The sequence below is a fragment of the Triticum aestivum genome, chromosome 2D (genome assembly GCF_018294505.1).
Source record: "Triticum aestivum cultivar Chinese Spring chromosome 2D, IWGSC CS RefSeq v2.1, whole genome shotgun sequence".
Lineage (NCBI taxonomy): Eukaryota > Viridiplantae > Streptophyta > Magnoliopsida > Poales > Poaceae > Triticum > Triticum aestivum.
The window spans coordinates 258,047,809-258,068,657 of record NC_057799.1 but is presented as its reverse complement, the minus strand read 5'-3'; the positions used below and the strand labels follow the sequence as shown (position 1 = coordinate 258,068,657).

At 46.2% G+C, this 20,849-nt stretch overlaps 1 long non-coding RNA gene across 3 annotated transcripts; it reads left to right on the top strand.

The window, feature by feature from the left end:
* The first annotated feature begins 9,625 nt into the window (after positions 1 to 9,625).
* LOC123052712 (uncharacterized) lies at positions 9,626 to 13,930 on the top strand. 3 transcript variants are annotated; one of them, XR_006424984.1, is made up of 6 exons: positions 9,626 to 10,171; positions 10,429 to 10,509; positions 11,084 to 11,749; positions 11,831 to 12,115; positions 13,388 to 13,422; positions 13,487 to 13,930. It is a non-coding gene; the product is annotated as an uncharacterized lncRNA (long non-coding RNA). The 3 variants fall into 3 exon arrangements; XR_006424985.1 differs by having other exon boundaries at positions 11,843 to 13,930; XR_006424983.1 differs by having other exon boundaries at positions 11,831 to 13,930.
* The last annotated feature ends 6,919 nt before the right edge of the window (positions 13,931 to 20,849 follow it).

Sequence of the window (20,849 nt, the reverse complement as noted above, 5' to 3'; positions counted from 1 at the left end):
AAAGCTTCCAAAAAGTGCATCCCTTGCATACTCTTGAAGGCAAGCATTTTTGAACTCTGGCATAATATTTTGTGTGATGTTTTGATACGGTTACAACACCACTTTGACTTGGAGCATACGTCATTCTTATGTAACGGTAAAGTCACATGCATGATTGCATATTGGAGATTTTTTTTTCCTTACTGTTGTAAATGGATATGCTGGTGACAATGATCATCCTCGTGAGCTTCTCATGTATACCGGAAGGAAGCCGGGAAAGTCGTGGTCTTGGGTAGACACGAGCTTGTCCCTAGTTCCTCGTCGGGACGAGTGTGTCCGGTATGGCATGATGAGTTTTGGTGAACGGTGATTCTGTCCGTCACTGGTAATATTTGTTTTGGTTAAGTTAATCATTCGAAGAATTCTTGGACCACCTGAGTCGGTCATGGGTCGAGTCTTGTTTAGTAGCTTCCACTTCTTGTTTTGTACTACCACCGGTCCCTGCCGCGGGTAGGGTACGGTTCAGTAAGTTGTCAACCCCTTACCAAGGCACACACCGTACAGAGAGGCCATGGTGGAAGATACTGGATGCATCCGGTAGGCATGCCACCTGGTCCGGGGGCATGGGTGTTTCCGGTTGGGACCGAGAGGGGGGCACCCCTTAGAGCGCGCGTATATAAATTTGATCCCATGCTACGTCGAGGTTGTAGCCTCCCCACTTAGAGTTTTGCTTGACGGGTGTCGTGGGTGATTCCAGACACCGGTAATATAAGCTGGTGTGTGCAGGTCAGGCGTGTTTTCAATTAAAAGGCCATAGACAGAATTAGTCTCGATGGACTAAGTAAATCCGTTACTCGTGGGTAAGGAGTACACCCTCTGCAGAGGATTTATCCATTCGGATAGCCATGTTCATGAGTAAGGACTACAGTCTAAGATGGATCATAGTAACGGTATTCGGATGGAGAACGGATTAATTAGAATCATAGTAACGGTATTCGGATGGAGAACGGATTAATTAGAATTATAGTAACGGTATTCGGATGGAGAACGGCTTAATTAGAATCTAGTGACGGTCTTCGGATGGAGAAACGGGTATACCAGAACTTTGTTTATGATCTATATCATGTGAGGATTGTGATTTATTTTTATCGTGGACTAACCAGTTCCTTATTTGAATTATTGAGTATCCCTGGGATGGTTCTACCTCCTGGACATTCACTATGATTATTCTTATATAAGCCCTTTATGTGGTGTCGCTCAGACGCCCGACTGCGGCATGCTTGTTGATTATTTATCTTTTATAAGCCTTTTATGTGGTGTCGCTCAGACGCCCGACTGCGGCATGCTTGTTGTTTATTTATCTTTTATAAGCCCTTTATGTGGTGTCGCTCAGACGCCCGACTGCGGCATTGTTAATTTTTTTTTGCAACCTTTCGAGGAGTCCTTTCAGACACTCGGTCAGTGCATTTTATTTCTACCCCCGTATTGCATGTTCATTTTTTCTCTGCATACGAGCATCACAGACTTTCGTGGCAGACGTTGTGAGCATAATTATTTCGGAGCATGATTGTCCCTTATTATATTATACCCGTGTTCTTAATGTTTGCGAGTACATTCAAACGTACTCACTGGCTTGTCCCTAGCTATTGTCTTGGCCAGATTCCTTGCTTGGAGATAAGCATCGCGATGACAGCCCCGGAACCTACGCTATGACGATAGCAGCCTCGCGAAGATAGGAGTTATCCTGGTCAGCTGTTCTTGTGGGAAATGGAGTCCCATAGACGCAGGTGTACCTCAAATCGCTTCCGCCTTTGACCCCTAGAAACCAAGTGTTGTACTCCCCGGCCACAATGGTCTTGTACTATATATTTTGTACCTTGCTTGGAATTCTTGTATCAAGTTGGTGCCTCATCAGCTAACAGAAATCCTGGGGCTGGTGAGCACAAAGGCCATTTTCTGGGAAATTGATATCCCGAAAATCCGGTCGTGACAGACTTGGTATTAGAGCCAGGCTGACCATTGGCTAATCCTATCTTAGCCAGGTCAATAAACCTAGGTTAACCAAACCACCAGACCTTATCCTAACCCCGGCCAAGCCTCCCGCGTAAGATAGCCCCACAGTGACCCGACGCCTTTCGGCGGACGGTGCCCAACCTATCAGCCTAGCCCGTCGATCACACGCCAGTGACCGGCACCCAACCTGTCTCTATCGCAAGCGTGCGAAGGAAGACTCCGCCCCTTTTCCTATAAAAAGGGCGCGCTAACACAGCACAGCACAGCCTCCTTCCCCAAACCAAGCCACGATGCCTGGCCCCATTGTTCACAATGAGACCACAGCAACCAACCTTGGAGGTTTTGTGACCGTGCTCGCAAACCTCACCCGCCGTGCCTATGCGTTAGAAGAACCTCCTGAATATGTTGTGTACCAAGGACCCATGTACGGTGAGAGCCGTCAGTACTGGGCCACCGTGCACATCTACGGTAGGGGTCTGTCGCCAGAACGCCCCTACAGGTTCACTGGAAGGACAACTTCCTTTGAGCCACAAGCCATCCAACTGGCAGCTCGAGAAGCTATAGTTCAACTCTGGCACTTGTCGCCCAGAGTTAACTGTCGCTCGTTCTACTACTACCCCAGTCGTGACGGGTATGGTAGGCCGCCCCAGGTTGCCAACGGAGATCGCGAGACAGATCCTGCACTGTTGCATCTGGTGCGCTATGTAAGCGCACTAGAGCAACTGTTCGATCAGGTCACCCTCGATCTGATCGCAGCTCGTGGAGAACTGGTTCGCCGAGCCCCGGCGAGAAGAGAAGCAGAGCCCGACGCCGACAACCCAGTCGTGCTGTTCGGACACCCGATCGATCCCTTGAGATCTGCACCAGCCATCAACCAGAGTACTTTGGTGTCCCCAGAAGCGCTTCGTCGCCTTTTGGGAACCCATTCCAACGGGATTGTGGCCAACAACCCCCGTGATGGTCATCACCACTATCCCGACCCTGCAGCCCCTCAACCTCAACCAGCAATTCCCGACGGAGAAACCCGTGGAGAAACCTCGGCATCCGCCAGGCCAGCCCACTTAGACATTAACGAAGTAGACTAAGCCGCTTGAGTAGTATCAAGCCTTAGTTTACCCCCCGCTTGTAATGGTGTGATCTCGTATCGCTTTTATTAAATGCTGTCTGCTTATTCGCCCCTGTTTTTGGAGTAGCAGCTATGCATATGTACGTTGGCGTACAGTTGCATTTTTAAATTTCGGGCGCAGCTACCAAGACCAACCCCGACAGCACCCACAGTAATGCGTCACATTTATGTGATGCGTATATCTGTGGCTTTGACCCTAGAACAGGATCGACAACCGGTTGCCCTTCACCACGGTAGGTAACCCAACCCCCAATGCTATATAAAGGCCACCTCGTGACCTTGCTGAGTAAACCCCCACCTTGTGCACAACTTTCACAGCCATTCCTTTGCCATGCCGACCCCCGGTATTTATCTGAGAACCCCAGATGCAACCCCAGGTAGTTTTGTTAAATTATTGTGGGACTTTACCTGTAGCACCATGAGTGCCACCCATCCACCCCAGTACGAGTTGCTCAAATCGAGGATCACCCCTTCCACCTTGAAATATTGGGCAGTGGTGCACATCCCTCCAGCTTACCCAAACCAAGACCCAACGGAAGTCTCCTTCGTGGGGAAATCCATGCCGACTCCGCATATGGCCATAGAAGCTGCTGCGTACGAGGCGCTCACTCGTCTTCGATTCGCGGTGCCCTATGCCAGCGAGCGAGGATATTATTATTTTCCGAGTCGTGCAGCACCCGGAGAAGTTGCATCTTTTCCCGGTGGGCGGATTGAGAGAGATCCGGTACTGGCCAACCTTGCCCAGTACGTTATCGCTCAGGAGCATTTGACTCAGCGCTAATGGGCTATCTCCAGAGCCTCGCTGATTTAAATCCTCGGATCGCTATTGGCAGACCACTGAGGCCTGACCAAGAAGGGCGCATTCATCGACTGGTCAACCCACTTCCCCCGATAGAAGAGGAGTGTGCCCCAGTACCAGAGGCGTTTTCTCAGGACCCGGTCTTTTTGCCGTTTTCTTTGTAAACGTCACCGCTGTATTTATTATCCCAGTATTTAATTTATGTACTGTAATTTGTGCGACGGATCCGATTTTTGGGTTTCAATTATGTGGGCGGTTTTACAGCTGTGGATTTTTGTTTTAACTAATTTTCGCTCGCGATAAATTTTTGTCATGAGATTTCTTTCCCCCGAGTCGCTACAGCGTATATATCTTCGCAACATAGAGTTTTATTCGCGCCGCACCGTAACAGCAGACTCACAGCTACAACCACTCGATCTCGTGCGCTAATCGCAAATCCTCATGCACATTTTGCGTCTAAACTGACCACACCCGAGGACACCACAGTCTCAGTAAGAGAGATTTGTGAGTGATCACTCGGGCGCGAGCTGCCCCAGCGCACCGACAGCAGTCAGCCCTCGACGCCGCACCTAATCCACGTGATCGCCGCCACCGCGAAGAGCTAACACTCGAGCGGCAGCATCACGACGATCATCCAGGATCATCGCGCACAAGAGCACGGATAACCCCAGCAGCACCGTCAAACCTCCGCACACCAGGACCACATACTAGTCCAGCATCGCCTCCGCCATTAAAGCCTCGTCTCGAGCTCCTGCTGGCAGCAATGGAGGAGAAAGAAGGAGAAGTGGAAGCGAGACCAGGTGTGAGGAAGAAGAGAGGAGCACCGCGATCATTTTATAGCTCGAGATCGGTGTACGGTGGGCAAGGTCCACCAGCGCCACTCGCCGCACGATCGCCGGTGTTCGGAGACGAGTCCGCGAGCAGTGCCGACAGCGCACTGGCCCGCGAGGTGAGTGCACACTACCCCGGCAGCTAGCACGCCGCGCACTACCGCAGTACGGCCTAGATGCCCTACGAGCTAGGCATCGCCGGTGGAGGAAGCGCGGGAGAGCACGCGAGAGAGAAGAGAGAGCCAGAGGTAGAAGAAGAGGCCGACAGTGGGCCCTGGGCCCACCTGTCAGCCAGAGAGAGCACTGTGCTCTCGGGTGCGACCAGCGTGTTTTAGTAATTTAGAATTTATTCTAAATTACTGTATCCGCGTAGAAATATCTCGTTTTTCCCCGACCGTGGATTTTTCCCACGCTACGCCAGTGTATCACACTGTGGTTTTTACACCACTTATTGCCCTCTCACTGTAGCCGCTTTGTTTCTGCACAGTTGAATGATTTCTTTCGATAAAAACAGTATTTGTTCAAAACAGCTTTTGACAAATCTCGAGGACGAGATTTTTCTTAAGGGGGGTAGGGTTGTGACACCCCAAGATTTTTGACCTTGTTTTTATTAATTAAAACTTTGCCAGGAAATAAAACTTTTCCATTTATCTTGATTTAACCTTTTGATGTTATGGGTTTTAACCCCCAAGTGAAAACTCCCCAAGAGTATCATTGGACATATATGCTCTCTCTATAAAACAATTCTTTATCAGTGGATTTAATTGCAAGATTGTTTTCTCAGAGCTTTATTCTTTAAAAAAATGATTTCTTTTGATTTGAAGCCTGTTTTGCACTACAACCATTTGACAAATGCATTTAAAATTTCCACCAAAATTTGGGGATGTCATGTGATGTCTCCACATCACTTTTATGCAAAAATATCTTTTTGTCACCAGAGATTTTGAGCTCTACACCAACTTTTCCCAATCTGGTCCAGTAGGCATTTTTGCACTACAACCTACTTAAATATTTCTTTCAAAATTCTTCCAAGTGTTTGGAGATGTCAGTGGATGCATACAATTCATCTTCATGAAAAAACCTAGTGTTGTCCTTTGGAAAATTTGAGTGAATCAACCTCTTTTTCATTCTGGTCCAGTTTGAGGATTTGTACTGCAACCCTATTTTATTTTGCTCTAGTGACCCTGAGCTTTTTCCTGCTTGTAGCCCTCCCTACCAAACCCTTAAGTCCAGGAGATTGGACCCATTGGAGGATTTTAAGTGCATGCAATGAGACCTTTTTCCTTCTGTCCAAAACTGGAGTTTTGCAAAACTTGCACTAACAAGTTTCTGGTTTTGCCCAAATGATCTTACCATCATCTTCTACATCTAAAGAGGCCCTGATCTGGAGATTTTGGCCACTCCAAGAATTGCCTAAGTGCACTTGGCATTCTGTCGAACAGTTGGTGTGCACAGTCTGTTTTGGCTTGAGCTTTTAGTTTGCACGGTGGACTTGATCCCCTGACCCAGCAATCTTGTCCACTGAGCTCCTAGCTATCTCTATCCTAGTCCTGTTTTTTGCCAGCCTCACCCTCGCGCTCTAGGCCGCCCTGGCGTTTCGTCGAGCAGGTTCCGTGCGTGCTCTGGGCGCGCACTGAGCCGCTGCGTCGCACTGCCGCACTCGACGCGACCCGTCCCTGGCCCCTGCTCGCTTGCTGAACCGCGCACTACGCTCGCCCACTCTCCACGCCACCCCTAGCCCCCTGCAGCGCTGCTGGCAGAGCGTTTGGCGGCACGCCGGCGTCGACAGCGAACCTCTGCCATGGACGGAGCCGCCCAAGCCACCCCAGCGCGCCAGCTGCCCCTATGAATAGCTCAAGCTTATCCCGAAACTCGTCGGCACGCGCTCGTCGCCGCCACGTCGCCCTGCAGCTACAGCACGGCTGTCGCCGGCGATCTTATCCTCAGCCGCCGCGGTCCAACCTCGAGCGCCTATTTAAGGGATCCCCGAACTCGTTCAAGACCTCAAGCGACCTCAGACATTTCCCCTAGTTCTTCCCAAGCAGTGGATTGGCCGGAGAGACCCCCTTCCCCAACTCCGGCCGGTTCGACCGCCGCCGAGCTCCGGTGCAATACGTCGCAGCCAGCCACTCTCCCGCCCAACCAACGCCACCAATCGCTTCCTCTTGCCCTTGCGGAGCTGCCCAGCAACTCAACCTCGATCGGAGACCACCGGAGCCCAAAAACCACTCCACTCCCGTAGCCCCCTCCGCCGCGGAGCTCGCCGGCGGCAACTTCTTCCACCACCGGCAACCCAGCGACCACCGAGAGGACCGCTCCGGTCTAGCGGGTCCATCCCTGCCCTCAGGTGCCCTCGAGGAGCCGCCGCTCGTCGCCGGCGATCGCCGGAGTCCCGCTCCCGTCGGGCAGAGAAGAGGAGGGAGAGGGAAGAATGGTCAAACCTGACCAGTGGGCCCTCTGGACCCACTGTCAGTGACCCGCGCGCCGTCTTCTCTGTTTTAAGTGAAGGCGCAGACGTCCTGAGTACGTTTCCTCTGCTGCGAAAGCGTATTCTCTCCCGAGCGTTTTCTTTTTCTGGTTTTTTTTTAAAACAGAAGTTTGACTGATCTTTGACTGACTATAACTTTTAAAATAAAACTCCAAATGAGTTGATTCTTTTTCCTACCTCTCTCAAATTTCATCTAGTTTATTTTAAGATTTATTTCAAAAATATTTGAGACAACTTTTTGTACTGTGTTTGAAATATTTGTTGTTTGAATATTTCTCAAAATAGGATTTTGGAGAAAAGGGAAAGCTTCCAAAAAGTGCATCCCTTGCATACTCTTGAAGGCAAGCATTTTTGAACTCTGGCATAATATTTTGTGTGATGTTTTGATATGGTTACAACACCACTTTGACTTGGAGCATACGTCATTCTTATGTAACGGTAAAGTCACATGCATGATTGCATATTGGAGATTTTCCTTACTGTTGTAAATGGATATGCTGGTGACAATGATCATCCTCGTGAGCTTCTCATGTATACCGGAAGGAAGCCGGGAAAGTCGTGGTCTTGGGTAGACACGAGCTTGTCCCTAGTTCCTCGTCGGGACGAGTGTGTCCGGTATGGCATGATGAGTTTTGGTGAACGGTGATTCTGTCCGTCACTGGTAACATTTGTTTTGGTTAAGCTAATCATTCGGAGAATTCTTGGACCACCTGAGTCGGTCATGGGTCGAGTCTTGTTTAGTAGCTTCCACTTCTTGTTTTGTACTACCACCGGTCCCTGCCGCGGGTAGGGTACGGTTCAGTAAGTTGTCAACCCCTTACCAAGGCACACACCGTACAGAGAGGCCATGGTGGAAGATACTGGATGCATCCGGTAGGCATGCCACCTGGTCCGGGGGCATGGGTGTTTCCGGTTGGGACCGAGAGGGGGGCACCCCTTAGAGCGCGCGTATATAAATTTGATCCCATGCTACGTCGAGGTTGTAGCCTCCCCACTTAGAGTTTTGCTTGACGGGTGTCGTGGGTGATTCCAGACACCGGTAAGTTAAGCTGGTGTGTGCAGGTCAGGCGTGTTTTCAATTAAAAGGCCGTAGACGGAATTAGTCTCGATGGACTAAGTAAATCCGTTACTCGTGGGTAAGGAGTACACCCTTTGCAGAGGATTTATCCATTCGGATAGCCATGTTCATGAGTAAGGACTACAGTCTAAGATGGATCATAGTAACGGTATTCGGATGGAGAACGGATTAATTAGAATCATAGTAACGGTATTCGGATGGAGAACGGATTAATTAGAATCATAGTAACGGTATTCGGATGGAGAACGGCTTAATTAGAATCTAGTGACGGTCTTCGATGGAGAAACGGGTATACCAGAACTTTGTTTATGATCTATGTCATGTGAGGATTGTGATTTATTTTTATCGTGGACTAACCAGTTCCTTATTTGAATTATTGAGTATCCCTGGGATGGTTCTACCTCCTGGACATTCACTATGATTATTCTTATATAAGCCCTTTATGTGGTGTCGCTCAGACGCCCGACTGCGGCATGCTTGTTGATTATTTATCTTTTATAAGCCCTTTATGTGGTGTCGCTCAGACGCCCGACTGTGGCATGCTTGTTGTTTATTTATCTTTTATAAGCCCTTTATGTGGTGTCGCTCAGACGCCCGACTGCGGCATTGTTAATTTTTTTTGCAACCTTTCGAGGAGTCCTTTCAGACACTCGGTCAGTGCATTTTATTTCTACCCCCGTATTGCATGTTCATTTTTTCCTCTGCATACGAGCATCACAGACTTTCGTGGCAGACGTTGTGATCATAATTATTTCGGAGCATGATTGTCCCTTATTATATTATACCCGTGTTCTTAATGTTTGCGAGTAGATTCAAACGTACTCACTGGCTTGTCCCTGGCTATTGTCTTGGCCAGATTCCTTGCTTGGAGATAAGCATCACGATGACAGCCCCGGAACCTACGCTATGACGATAGCAGCCTCGCGAAGATAGGAGTTATCCTGGTCAGCTGTTCTTGTGGGAAATGGAGTCCCATAGACGCAGGTGTACCTCAAATCGCTTCCGCCTTCGACCCCTAGAAACCAAGTGTTGTACTCCCCGGCCACAATGGTCTTGTACTACATATTTTGTACCTTGCTTGGAATTCTTGTATCAAGATGGTGCCTCATCAGCTAACAGAAATCCTGGGACTGGTGAGCACAAAGGCCATTTTCTGGGAAATTGATATCCCGAAAATCCGGTGGTGACAGCACCCAAGGGGTAGGGCGCCTCGTGGTAGTTTTGGCTGGCCAATGACAAGTGGGCTCGTCTCGCGCTCCCGTTGGCTGGGTCAGCCGTGGCCGCGTGCAGGAGGTTTTGGCCAATCCGCTCCGCGCTTCCAGAGCCAATCCGCCTCGTCCCACTCCCGCATCTCAGCCGTCATACAAACCCTAGCCCCGTTTTTCCTCGATCCCCAGTCCCCACACGCTCCTGCCTCCTCCATCCCTCCTCCTCGCGTGACCACGGCCTCCGCCCTGCAGCCTCGCCGCCTCCTGCTATTCCGCCTCCACCACGCTAGCCCCTCTACCTCGCCTTCCTTCTCTTCGTTGTCAATGCGGCCTTCATCGACCCCTGGTTCCAGATCGGGCGCAGGTTAGGCGAGCCCGGTGGTGGGGTGAAGGGGCAGGGGAGGCGGGCGACGAGGGCAGGTAACTGTCGGCCCGTCGCGATGTGCTGAGGCTACAGGGAAGAGGGAGGAGGTGGGCGACAGGGTGAAGGAGCAGGCCGGCCCTCCTGGAAGCACCGCTGCCGCTCAGCCAGGAAGGAGGCCAGGCTCGCCTCTGCTGTGCCATGAGCGGCGGCGCCGCCTATGCCTCCACCCCCACCTTCTTTTCCATGCCTCTTCCTCCGCATAGGCAGATTTTGGGGAGACGCCAAGGTGAGCTTCCCTCCGCTCCTGATCTCTTTCTCTACACATATGTCTATGCACTCCTGATCTCTTTCTCTCTACACACACATCTCTGCGAGATTTGTGTAGCCTAAATGCCTCTGTACCATGTATGTCGGCCCAACCTAATGCACACCATCTGCCTGATGAATGGCTAAATGATTTATTTTTGTCGCCATATAGACCATTGACTGGTGTGCAGGAGCCCTTCTGATTGGTGCTCAATGTGTGCTTTTGTTTTGTTGTAGAATAATAATTCAAGTGGATGGCCGATGCACCTTGTTGTTTAGCGGTATGATGATCGGCGAAAGTATGTTCTATATTGCAAGGTGATGGGCTGCTGATTTTTGTTGTCCACTTCTGCTGATTTTTACCGACTTTCGCTTAATTTGATATCTGCTGTATAAGTAATGCACTAATATACAGTACATGAAAAAATGATCCCGTCTTGCATGTCAAAAGTATGGTTTTGGTACAGATTTGTTGTGTATGCATGGTAGAACTTTCTAGGTTTTACTTTCTTATTCTTCAACCATAATTCGGTTCATGACACCAAGGTGCAGCTGTACCAAAGTGCAGACATTAAAATAGTTTAGAACAGAACAATTAGATGCTTTTAGTTCTGACTGCATGGATGCTTTGGTCAATGTTTAGAAATTCATTGTCCATATAGTTATGTTAACGTATTTTCTAGAGGGATCAGAATGGTCTCCGAGTCGTTCAAAATTGAAGGCAGCACCAAGGTATCACATTTGCTACTTTGTAAAATCATGCATATGCAGGATCTCATCAGTCTGGCGACCTAAATTGCTCCCCAACTTATCTCTTTTTGTTCAGTCCAGAATTTCAGGTTTCCTGTGGTTTCTGTTGCCAAGGTTTGATCTTTATTTTCGTGTTGTGCAGATGATTGCAGCTGATGCCGAGCCTCTCGGGAGAGCCTCTTCCAATTTCCCCTCCTCACCAAGGACGAGGGCATGAGGTAGTAACTGTAGCATGCAGAATTACCTACAGCTTGAGTATATACACATTATCCACTTCATATTTTATTCCAATGGTTTTACTTCCACATCACATGTTTATTTATATTAAATCACAAGAACTTCATGAGCTTGCTTGGTTACCGTGGAGAAGGGCATTCTTTCATGGAGCTGTAGATTTTTTGAATATGCTCCCTGTTGGACACTTTTTTGGGTATGTCCAAGATTTGTTGAGAATGGGTGTGAAAAAATTGACCATCTGGTGGACTTATACGCACGGTATGTTTAGTTTCAAGATAACTAATGGAACTGCTTTATTCCTTGCTGTGTACATTTTTAGAACATTATTCCTTTTTTGTGTACTGATTGAATGATCTGCTTGCACCATGCAGGTACTCATACATAGTGAAAGCAGAGGCCGAAAGGTTTCGATTTAGATGATTTAATGGTGCCTTGTCTATCTTCTTACCTCCAGGTCAAAATTAAGCACACGATTTCTTGCTGAAGGACATGCTCTTATTCTCTGAGATGGACAATGATGAGCGGTACAACCGAAAATTCAGAGCTGGGCTTTATACACTTCAGTGGGCAAGTGAAGTCCCAGTTTTTCTTCTTTCCCCTGTTACTTCTCTGTTGTACAGAGAGCAATGTGTTTATATTAGCTGAATGTTAGATTGGAATGCAGGTACTAGCATCACAACACTGGGGTGGAGACCTGAAGCGAAGCAGAGGGGCGGACCAAGGAAATCAGAGTCACGCTATTTCTATATATCCTCATTCTGCGCTCTTATATTTTTTACACATTTACAATCTTGTGTTCGAATAATTCTTGTGGCTTGACAAGACAGAGTGGAGGATCAAGGAATGAAGTCAGAATAGTTTTCTAATTAAATATATCCAAAGGATGATAATAGGTTGTGTCAAGATGAGTGCACGAGAAGGATAGTGAAAAAGAAAGGTGAGAAGGGTTCTGAGTATTCTTTCCTCACTTTTCAGGACATGAATTTGTCCTTTAATTCTTGTTATTCGTATTAAAGAAAGCGAAAAGTAATAATTATGCATATTTTTTAAATTTGTGTTCTACAGTTCAATCAATGAGACCATAATTTAGTGGTGAAACATATTAAATACTCCCTCCGTCTCATAATGTAAGACGTTTTCTGACACCACTAGTATCAGAAAACGTCTTACATTATGGGACAGAGAGAGTAGTTCAGATGTTGCCCACACATGAGCGCCCATGGGGAAGCCCAGATCCATCATGTCGCTTTGGGTGGAAAGCAGTTCAATTCTCTATTTTCCTGGATATAGAGTATCATGCTTCCATATAGTGCTCATAGATCTTGTATGCGTATCGCCAGTTTGATTCACAAGGATTTTAACTTGTTAGGGCACGATTATTCGAAGTTTAACATGTTATGTATGCGGACGCACAACAATAACAGAACGTTCAGATAAGGTTTTGTCATGCACATGGCTACTAATCACAAAAAGGGTTAGGAACAAGTTTACTATTGTGATTTTCAGCAACCGAAATAGAAGCAGAGTTAACTATGATTTTAAGCTACACTTTAGACTTGTCCTGATAACTAGAACTGCTATGATGTTGCTCTATTATAAGTGCCTTGCTTTCATGAGTTGAAATAACTCATGGTTGTCTTTTCTTTTGTTTGCACTGTAAGCAATGTGTGGTAGAAGCTGTAAAAATGTAGGTCCAGTGTCCTGTATATTTTTTGAATTCACAATCGGCAGTGTCAATGTGTCATGTGTGATGCAGCATGAATCATAGTGAGCTTATTTCTTTGCACACTTGGTGTATCCTCTTATCATCTTCTGTACACGTCCTCGAATGGAAAGATCAGTATGGTGGTGCTATATTGAATCAATTACGTAGGCTTGGAGCCTCCCTTGATTGGACCAGTGAGATAAACTTCTTATTTTCTTTAGTTAAGAAAAATAGTGAAAACAATGTATTGACTATAGTTCCAACTCCTAATGTCCACTTAATGTCAACCTCATGCGTCAGTGCTTTACAATGAACGAGAAAAGGTCAAAAGCTGTAACTGAAGCTTTTGTCAGGTTGTATAAAGATGGTCTTATTTATAGGTTAGTATCCTCGCCTTCCGTTGTTCAAGGTGTTAAGCATTTGTGTTTTGCATGTTAAGTAATGCTATGGTGTTTTACTTCTAGATTTTTTTTTATTTCTTATGGATGTTTCGATCTTTTGCAGGGATTGCATGCTTCTAACTGCGATTTTTGACAGAGGTTGGTTAAGACTTTTATTCTCCACAATAGACAGTTTATTTATTTGAATATGCTGTTTTATTAGGTTGATCATCTGGGTCTTAAAGAAGAAACTAAAGCTAAAGGTTCCTGGTTACAGCACACCAGTGCAATTCGTTGTCCTGATACCCTTTGAGTATCCTCTTGAAGGAGGATTGGGTGAGATTGTTGTTGCAACAAGAATTGGAACTATGCTGGGTGATACAACAATATTTGTTCATCCAGGGAATAAAAGATATAAGCATCTGCATGGAAGATATGCAATTCACCCCTTCAATGGCAGAAAACTAAAAATAATCTGCGATGCTGTGTTGGTGGATCCCAGTTTCGGCACTAGGTCTGTCAAAGGTGTGATATAATGCCAACTGGCTTAATATTCATGCGTTCCTCTTGTTATGACATCGAGCTAATGTGCCATCTGTTACACTATTTGTGCTCCCAGACTAAGCATAACCTTGCGTACTTTGGATAAACTACTTTCTATGATTCACTTGTGCTATGTGTATTTGCTTCCCTATGTTAGAACTGAAATTCATTTGTTGTAGCGAATATGGTTGTATCAACATTACCCATTCAACTTTAGACTTGGTTCATCACATATAGACTATTCTTTTCTCTGCTACTTGTATGTCAAAAAACTATCATGTTTTTGAAGCAAGTTATTAGTAAAGCTTCCCATTTTCTTACTTGTAATACTATGATGTACTATCATGTATATGAGGCAAGTTATTTGTAAAGCGTCACACTTTCTTACTTGCAATACTATGCTCGCCCATTCTGGTTTTTCATGACCTAAATGATAAAAAACACAACACATAAAACACACTCAAGTGGTTTCCAATATTTAATCATAAAAAATATGAGAAAAAGGTATAGGGTTTTTACCTTTGGGAAGTGCTCACCTGAGACTCCAAGAAAGAAGGCAAATAAATGTTAATTGTAGCTTCTATATGCTAATGGCATGGTACATATGTTTTCGAAACACGATCTTCCCTTGGTTTTTTTTACGCAAAGGAGCTAAAATGCTTATCATACGTGCTTGCTCAAACCTATGATTACTACCAGATTAAAATATTTTTAAAGTGCACATGATTTAAAATGTACATGTATTCATAAACAACAAACATCCGTCCATTTTTTATATGAAAGGGGTTAAAATTGTCGCCATGCATGTTGGCTCAAAACTTAACTCAATACCTTTTTTTCAAAGTTCACATGTTTTAAATGGGCCTCTGCGCCATTTGGCGCAACTGTTTTTTTTCGAGGGTACGCCAAAGGCGTACCTTAGCTTTATAGAAGAGAGAAAGATATGTACAAGAGATTACAAAACGCTGGCTAAGAGCCACAAATCGACCCTAACCAAGCGTCCACTCCACTCATCACGCTACTTTCTACTCAGGTACATGTTGTGCTCCAAACGCTCCTGCCGTGGCCCAAGTCCTCAAGTCGTCGAAGATCGTGTCCACTGTATCTCACTCGTTCCTGATCTGGCCCGATCCGAACACTCTCGCGTTCCTCTGCTTCCATAATGTCCAGCAGATAAGCATTACGAACGTGTCGAATCCTTTCCGAGTTTGCTTGTGTATTCGCTTTCTAGCATCTGACCACCATTGCACCAACCTAGAGTCGTTTGCTGGGCAAAGCTCCATCCTCAGTCCCATCCTAGCAATGCAACTAGACCACACTTGCCGTGAGAACACACACTGCTGCAAAATGTGGTCGACCGTGTCTTCCTCCTGGTCACATAGGTAGCATTGAGATGTTTGGTCTTGTAGCCCATGTCTAGTCCTTCTATCCGACGTCCATAATCTACATTGCACAGCCAGCCACATGAAGATCTTACACGCAAGAGGTGCCCAACATTTCCAGATGGCACCGAAGGAGTGGAAACAGACTCCTCCCTCACAAAGCATCTTATAGGCTGAAGATGCAGAATATACTCCGGCCACATTCCACGCCCAAATGGGGCTGTCCTCAGTCTGAGCGTCAAATTGCACCTCCGAAATGATCTCCCAAAGCCCGATGAACTCGGTTAGGCCCTCCGTGCATAAGTTACCCACCACATCGTTCATCCATGCGTGCATGAACATAGCATCATGCAGCAACCTCCTGTTGGCCACTTGGGTACGGACAGTCGCCGCGACCAGAGGGGCAATATCCGTGATGGTTGCACCGTGGATCCACCGATCTTTCCAAAACAGTATTTTGTCTCCCGCTCCCACCTTCCATTTAACCAGGCTCCCGAAAGTTTGATCTACCATTTTGTCTGCGGTTAAGTTGAGACCCTGCCAAGGCCCGGATGCATCTGTACGTCGAAGCCATTCCCATCTTAATCTTAGGGCAATGCCATGCTTGAAGAGGTCAATGACGCCCAATCCTCCCATGTGCTTTGGCCTACATACTCTTGCCCAAGATACCACACATTTGCCGCCATGCACTTCGTCCGTCCCGGCCCAGAAGAAGGCCCTACATCCTCTGTCCACTCTTTCTAGAGCCCATTTAGACGCCTCCGCAATCATGAGATGATGAGTGGCCCGCGCTCTCATGACTTGATTGACAAGGATAAGCCTTCTCGGTCTAGTCACCAAGCCCCTTTGCCATCCGGGCAAGATGTGCAAGGCCGCATCCACCACCGGCTGCCACTCGGATCTTTTGAGTTGTCTTATGCTTAGCTGGAGCCCTAGATATTTGCATGGGAAGGAGATAACCTTCCAAGGTAGCGCGGACTTAACAAGCTCCTCGTCCTCGTCCTCCGCATGGATCATGATTGCCGCAGATTTGGTAAAATTCACTTTAAGCCCGGATGCCACTCCGAAGATGGTGAGAGTTTCCTTAACGAACAAGAGGTCTGGCCATGTGGGTTTGATGAAAAGAACGACATCATCCGCATATAAGGACAAGCGCTGCACCGGGCTACATCCGTTGATGGTACTCATCACTCGAGCCTCATGTGCCTTGATAATGATTGCCGTAAGAACATCCATGGCAATAACAAAAAGAAAATGAGAAATCGAATCCCCTTGCCTCAGACCCTTGGCGTGCATGAACTTATCACCTGCACAACCATTCACTATCACTCTCGAACTGGCAGTAGTCAGAAGAGTGGCAATCCATGATATCCACCGCTCCGAAAACCCTTTGGCTCGTAGCACTTCGAACAAGAAAGGCCACGCCAGGGAGTCAAACGCTTTGGTTATGTCAAGCTTGAGCAGCACTCCTTTCGCTTTCCTTCGGTGCATCGAGCGAGCCATTTGCCTCACCAGAAGGAAGTTATCATGTAAACATTGCCCTTTGATGAAAGCGGACTGGTTCGCATGAACGAGCTCTCCCATGCACGGTCTGAGTCTTGCGGTTAGGAGTTTGGAAGCAATCTTGGGCATGCTGTGCACAAGGCATATAGGTCGGAAGTCGAAGACAGAGCATGCTTCTGGAGACTTCGGTAGTAGTGTGATCAAGGCTTGGTTTAGTCTCCCAAAACCCCTACCATTTCCAAGGAAAAGTTTGTGTATCGCAGCAATGAGATCCACCTTTATAACCTCCCAAGCACTCTGGAAGAACAGATCAATGAAACCATCCGGCCCTGGTGCCTTGTCCGAGGGCAAATCCTTGATAACTGCCCAAATCTCCTCAGTGAACACACGATCCTGCTCCAAGAGATCAACGTGAGTAACACCGAGGCCCTCCAAATTGAGAGTGAATTCTCGTGCCACGTCCTTGCCCAACAATTCTTTGTAAGCATTGTAAAATGCTTCCTCCTTGCCTTTCTGATCAGTGATGATGCGCCCCTCAAAGGCCAAAGAAGGTATATAGTTCTTCATGCGCCTCCCGTTCGCCACCAAGTGAAACAGTTGCGTGTTTGCATCCCCTTCTTTTAGCCATGTTATTCTCGACCTTTGTCTAGCGATGGTCCTCTCTAAGGAAGGAAGACCTAGCACCATGTGCTTAAGGGTTCTCCTAAGCCATCTTTCCTCCTCCGTAAGCATACGGTTTTCTTGAGCGCAGTCGAACCGCATGATGACAATGTTTGCGATGGCAATTTGCAACTTAATATTTCCGATCTCCTTTTGGCCCCATGTGGCAAGCGCTCTAGCCGTGTTGCGGAGCATGATATCTAGCCCATGAAAGGATCGGTGATAGCCGGATCACAAATCCAAGCCTCCTTGACGACATCCAAGAATCCGTCCATTTTGACCCAGAACTTCTCGAAACGGAACCTTCTCTTAACATGCATAGTTTCTTGCAGCGTGAGGTGCAACGGACAATGATCCGAGTATTCAGTAGATAATGCTTGCAGCAAGCAATCCGGGTGATCCAGCTCCCAATCGACAGAGACGAGCACACGATCTATCTTAGTTAGCGTGGGTGTCTCCCTTTCATCTTCTCCACGTAAACTTGCGCCCGTGTAAGAAGAGCTCCTTTAGCGCGTTGTTGTCCACAAAACGCTTGAACTTACCCATCATTCTCCGATCCAGGTTGGAGTTATTTTTATCCGCCGCATAGAGTATAAGATTGAAGTCGCCAATCACTAGCCATGGCCCTGGACATAGCGATCTCCGCTCCGATAACTCGTTCAGGAAGTTGATCTTATGTTCGTCCTCCTACGGCCCATAAACTACGGTTAACCACCATGGCGTTCCCTCCTTTGGCGATACATACCCGGTGATGCAATGAGCATCGTTGACAAAGTTTGTCACAAGTACCCTCGTGGTGTCCCAAGCCACGAAAATACCACCTCTAGTCTCCGACGCCGGTAAGTAGGTAAAACCATCATAGTTTGGTCCCATGCATTGCAAGATTACATAAATGTCCACTACCTCTAAATTAGTTTCTAAGATGCAAACAATCGCCGGACGGACGGAGTCCACGAAACCTCTAAGCGCCTTTCTCTTGGCCGGACTGTTAAGGCCTCTAACATTCCAGCACACTAACTCCAAGGCGTTGCACGACATCGGTAATGATGACTCCAACACCACCGAAGGCAACCGCCTACTGCACCATAATGGGCTCATCCATCCCTGTCTTCCCCGCTAGATTTAGCGGTATTGCCTTGCCGAAGATGGCCGTGATGGCTCTCAATTGCGGCTCCTGCAACGGCGAGTCAAAGACGGTATGTAGCTGACCTAGCGCATCCTCTGAGACCGCCAGGTCATCACAGTCAACTGTTCATGCAACGGGTCCACTAGTAACTATTCATGCAGATGTTTTTAAGCAACATGGCATGTACTTTCTTTTACATTTTTTAACACACGTCACAAATACTTGTTTCTTTTCATACATAAGGATCTATTATACCACCAAATAAGAACATTGTACTCCCTCCAGAAACAAATATAAGAGCAACCATATTTTTAAAGCAATCATAGTTTAAAATTAGACTCTACGCCTAAGTGGTTGCTAAAACCTATTATACCGAGAAAGACAAACCTTTTCAAAACACTCATTGTATAGATTTTGAAAGACATTTCTATCTTAATTTTTCATACCAAGGCATGTATTTTTGTTTTAAATTAGAATCTATACTATTAAGTTAAGCCGTGTATATTCATATCATTATTAACAACATTTCACCATGTTTTCTATTAGAGGGGATTAAACCATGGATTTTTATTTCATCGCGGACATGGCTTTAGCGTGCCTCTGCGCCATTTGGCGCAACGGGTCCACTAGTAATAATAAATCTTGGATGACAACACTTTTTCAAAACAATCATGATATGATATAACAAAATGGTATCTCGCTAGCCCTTTTTGAGACCGCAAAACTAAATGCAGAGCACCCCTGAAGATCAAGGACTACCTAGACATTGTAATTCATGGCAAAAGAGATCCAGTCATAGTCATACTCAATATCGATTAATAATAATGCATACAAATGAAAGTGGTGCTCTCTAACTTGTGCTTTTTATAAGAGGATGATGACTCGGCAATAAAAGTAAATACATAGGCCCTTCGCAGAAGGAAGCAGGGATTTGTAGAGGTGCTAGAGCTTGAGCCTTTAAAACAGAGATAAATAATATTTTGAGCGGTATGCTTTCATTCTCAACATAACAACCAAGAGATCTCGGTATCTTCCATGCTAGATACATTATAGGCGGTTCCCAAACAGAATGGTAAAGTTTTGACGCCCCCTCCACCAACAAGCACACTCCACGGCTGGTCCGAAACAACGGGTACCGTCCATACAAACAACAGTCCTGGGGGAGTTTTGTTCGATATTATATTTTGATTTGATTTGAGCATGGAACTGGGCATCCCGAATACCGGCCACTTTCTCGTGAATGAGAAGTGAATCAACACTCATCGTGAGAATAACCCACCTAGCATGGAAGATACTGACAGCCTCCAGTAGCTACATGAGCGATTTGGGCATACAAAGCAGATTATTATTTGAAGGTTTAGAGTTTGGCACATGCAAATTTACTTGGAACGTCAGGTAAATACCGCATATAGGTAGGTATGGTGGACTCATATGGAACAACTTTGGGTTTATGGAAGTGGATGCACAAGCGGTATTCCCGCTAAGTACGAGTGAAGGCTAGCAAAAGATTGAGGAGCGACCAACTAGAGAGCGACAACAGTCATAAACATGCATTGAGATTAACCAACATTGAGTGCAAGCATGAGTAGGATATAAATCACCATGAACTTAAATATCGTGGAGGCTATGTTGATTTTGTTTCAACTACGTGCGTGAACATGTGCCAAGTCAAGCCACTCGAATCGTTCAAAGGAGGATACCATCCTATCATACTACATCAAAACCATTTTAAAGGCATGTTGGCACGCAAGGTAAACCATTATAAACTCCTAGCTAATTAAGCATGGCATGAGTAACTATAATCTCTAATTGTCATTGCAAACATGTTTCATTCATAATGAGCCGAATCAAGAACGATGAACTAATCATATTTACAAAAACAAAATAGGTCGAGTTCATACCAGCTTTTCCTCATCTCAATCATTTCATCATATATTGTCATTATTGCATTTCCCTTGCATGACCGAACGGTGTGGATAATAATAAGAGTGCACGCGCATTGGACTAAGCTGGAATCTGCAAACATTTATTCAAAGGAGAAGACAAGGTAATATGGGCTCTTTGTTAGATCAACAATAATGCATATGAGAGCCACTCAACATTTTCATCATGGTCTTCTCCTCTCGACCCAAAGAAAGGAAAAAGAATTTCAAAGAAACACTCTGAAACGTTTTTGGAGTTTTTGTTTTTCCGAAGAAAGTAAAACAAGAACGAGAAAAACTATTTACAAGGGAAAGCTCCCAACAGGCAAAAGAAGAACGAGAAATCTTTTTGGGTTTTCTTTTAATAGTAATACTAATAAACAAGGATAGGAAAACTAGAAAGAAGCTACAACTAATGTTTTTGGAATTTCTCAAAGTTTTTCAAACACA